Source organism: Callorhinus ursinus, unplaced genomic scaffold, assembly GCF_003265705.2.
Source record: "Callorhinus ursinus isolate GAN/ISIS: 27379988/994484 unplaced genomic scaffold, GSC_fseal_2.0 scaffold8, whole genome shotgun sequence".
Lineage (NCBI taxonomy): Eukaryota > Metazoa > Chordata > Mammalia > Carnivora > Otariidae > Callorhinus > Callorhinus ursinus.
The window spans coordinates 63,896,135-63,899,928 of record NW_027397070.1 but is presented as its reverse complement, the minus strand read 5'-3'; positions in this window follow the sequence as shown (position 1 = coordinate 63,899,928).

Below are 3,794 nucleotides of genomic sequence, written 5' to 3'. Positions count from 1 at the left end.
GAGGGAGGGAGGGAGGGAGGGAGGGAGGGAGGAAGGAAGGAAAGAAGAAAAAAAGAAAGAAGGAAAGAAAGAAATTATGACACACCAGGTGAGGAGAACCACCCTGTTCCCCAGGAGCCTCCATCCCTTTAACGTGCAGTCTTGTTCTGTTGTGTTCTGCTTTCTTTTCCTGTCGCGCGTGTCTTATCTCCCCGTTAGTTATAAGCTCCATGAGGGCAGGGATCTGGGGTCATGGGATCTCCCTGCCATGCAGCATCCCGCACATGGTGGTTTACGTAAAGGGGTATGGAAGCCACGTCCAAAATTCCATTAATCTTGACCAGTCCTCTTTTCATCTGGGTGCCCAGGGAGTAAAGCAGAAACATTTTTGGAGACAAGTTTGATTTGATTCCCAGCCTTCAAACCTATTGGCTGACCATTCCAATTTCTCGACCTCTCAGACTCAGAGGACCCATCTGTACAGTGGTCTTCCGGGAAGTTAGCATATGTGGCCCATAGTAGGCCTTCAGCCTCTGTTACGGTTTTCCCCTTCCTTTCTGTTCTTTGATCTCATTTTACTTTTTCTCCCTCTTAAAATAAACAAACAGGTTTTTGGCCTCCTGAGCCAGACCCTTCTAGAAAGAAGTCATGTTAGAGCCGTGATAACGAGGTTTGGCATGAGCCTTGGTGACTGTGTTTGAATGTTTTCAGGCTGTGGAAATTCACTCTGACAGTCATATATGACCAGTTTCTGGCCTGGGCACAGCCCACGCTGGACAAGAGGGGGATCTGGATGTGGGTGGGTTGGAGAAAGCCACCATGAGGAGGGAACGGTTCAAGGGTGTGTCCAGGGGCAGGAATGTCACGTGGCTTAGCTTTTGTCACAAACTCCGGGCACCTGTCTGAGGGAAAGGCCTGGGCTTCTGCAATACACCCGCCAGGGCCCTCACCTCCCCAGAAGTCAGAGCGAAAGCCCTCAGGGGGTGTCAACGCCATGAAAAGGATCCATCAGATGAGGTCTGAGAGGAGTGATGGGAGGGCCCTGGAGGTCAGGCTGACTGCTCAGCAAAATGGAGAAATCAGTGATGTTTATTTTCACAGGCTAACAGGAAGCTTACAGACCTGCGGGATCTTTAGCTTCTGGTGAGGGGCAGGAATCAGGTCTGACTCATATCAGCCTCCGGCCCCTGGCCGGGCACAGCGAGCGAGCGGGCACCCGAGCTGTTGAATGAATGAATGAAGGGAGGAGAGGAGGAGACATACCCTTTCCCTTTTGAGATCAGGAAACGGGCCAATACAGCCTAAGGTTTAGTCTCAGAAACTGTTTTCCCATTCGGGTGTCAATAACTGAGAATAGATTGAAATAAGACGTCTCCTGGTCGATTTTTTCCTTTAGAAATTACATGGGTCCTGGGGGAGGGAGTGCTCTCCTATGAATGAATTTCACAGGTGAAAGCAGGTCTCGGGTCTGTCTGGTGCTCTGTTAGCAAGCTATGTCGGCGACTGGCCAAATGGTAAGCCGAACCTGGCCCCAGAGTTACCGGTGTCCAATAGGATGACTTGGACAAGATGCCATGAAAATTCCTCCTGGCTTTATTTTATACCCTCACCCTGGGGTCCGTCATGGTCATCTCTCCCCTGGACTACTGCAATGGTCCAATTATACTCCTTCACTGTCTCGTACTCTCTAACCCATTTACAAATGAGAATGGGCCCCTGGGACACTGTTCCCTCTATTTGCCTCTATTTCCAACCCTTCGGTGGCTGGATTTAGAACAAAAGGGAAACTGCTCACTGGCCTCTGTTCCAAGCCCACCTCCTGCCACGGTTACCCTCTGTTTCAGCCCACTGCTGTCCGTTAGTCCCTTATAAACACAAAAAGCTTTCCCATCTCAAGGATATGCTATTTCCTGTTCCCTTTGCCAAGAAGACTTTTCCCTCAATCATCCCGTTCTCCTTCTCATCCAAGTCTCAAAGTAAACCCCACCTCCTCAGAGAGGCATCCCTGCCCACTTCTCTGAAGTAGATCCACAGTGGTCTCTAGCCTAGGGTTCTAATTTTGTCCTTTATGGTGCATGTCAAAGTTTGGAAATTACGTATTAGTTTATCTGTGGCCTATTATGTGGCTCTGCCATGAGCCAATAAGCTCTATGAAGAGAGGCACCATGTATGTTTTGTCTACCACTGTGCTTTCCACTGCGCCTGGCATATAGGAGGTAGTCATTATATACGTGTTGAATGAAAAAATGAACGAATACAGAGAAAAGTGAATGTCTCAAGTTCCTGGTGGCACACTTCATGCAGAGAATATTCAAGGACTCTACCCTGCTTGGTCACACATTTAATAAGGACTGGGCTTAAAGTGATCCCAGGCAGAGATTGTAAGCAAAGCTACTAAAAAGAAAGTGACCATGCCCGGGCAGCCCAGTATGGAATGAGAAGGCAGACTCTGAGAGATGAGCCAGCCAGACGGCGCCAGATCTGCAACCAGCCCCTCGGGCAATCTGGCTAAGAGCAGTCACTGCTCCCTTGGTGAAGAGGGAACTAGAAATAAATGTGGCTGCCCCGGTGGTCCCTGTGTGGTATGGGATCATTCTAGAGTGCCCCTTAAGAGTGTCCACTCCCACTCGGTGGCATGGGTGTCTGCCATTCTCAGCCAATCATGCTGTCCGCCTTATCAAATGAGGACTAACAAGCTCCCTGGGGGACCTCAGGGATTGGCTAGGGGTCCTACGTCCCCATGATCCCGGTCGTGATTCTAAGACCTAGTCTCATCTATTTCTGGCGGGAATGTGCTGCATTGCAACTTTTCTGGAAGGAAATTTGGCAAGATATATTAAGAGCCTTAAATATAGTCATGCCCTTTGACCCAATGACTGCACTTTGAAGAATCTACCCCAAGAGCTAGGGTCAGAAATGTACACTAAACCATCAGCATTAGGTTTCTCATATGAGTGTACTTTTAATAGCAGGAGAATGGCAAAATGAAATTATCAAATATCCAACAATAGATCGGATATAAGTAAATAACAGTTTATCCATATTATGGAGTATTATTAGCTGACAAATTTTCCAAGCACATGTGTTTCTAAGGAAAATGTAATCACATGGGAAAGTGCTCACAATGTAATTTGGGGGGAGAGGGGGATACAACTCTTTTGCATTTTATTAAAAATAGAAATGTTTAAATACTTAAAGTTTGTGACATAAGAAACTTGGGTGCAAAGCAGTAGAGCCACGTTATCTTTCAAGAGTCCTAAAGACTCATGTGTACAGTCTTGAAATTTCTCAAGAAAGATATGGCTATTGACGTTAGTTTATCTAACGTTATTTATCCTCTAACGTTAGTTTATCTGCCTATAGTAGGCTGATGTTCTCTGCCTACTATAATCTCATCTATACTTTGCTGTTGCTGCACAGATCGAGTTGATATCCAAACGCGTGTGCGAACGGTGACATGTAAGACACACACCATGTCACATCTGTACCTCCTTTGTTCAAAAGATCCATTTCACAATGTAACTTTAAGTGAAAAAAAAATTCATGGAATACAAAGCCAAGTATAGAGAAAGAATCTTCTTTTCTAAAAGAAACATGGAGGCACCAATCCTAGAAGGATATATCCTGGAGCCATGAGCAGCGATGACCTACCTCTGATGAGATTATAAATTCTTTTCATTGTGATTGGCTACTGTGAGCAGGCACTGCATTTATAATTAGAATAAAACAATAAACAATCTTTAGTCCCAAGAGAAAAAAATCCTGCTCTGTGTGTGTGTGTGTGTGTGTGTGTGTGTGTGTGTGTGTGTGTGTGT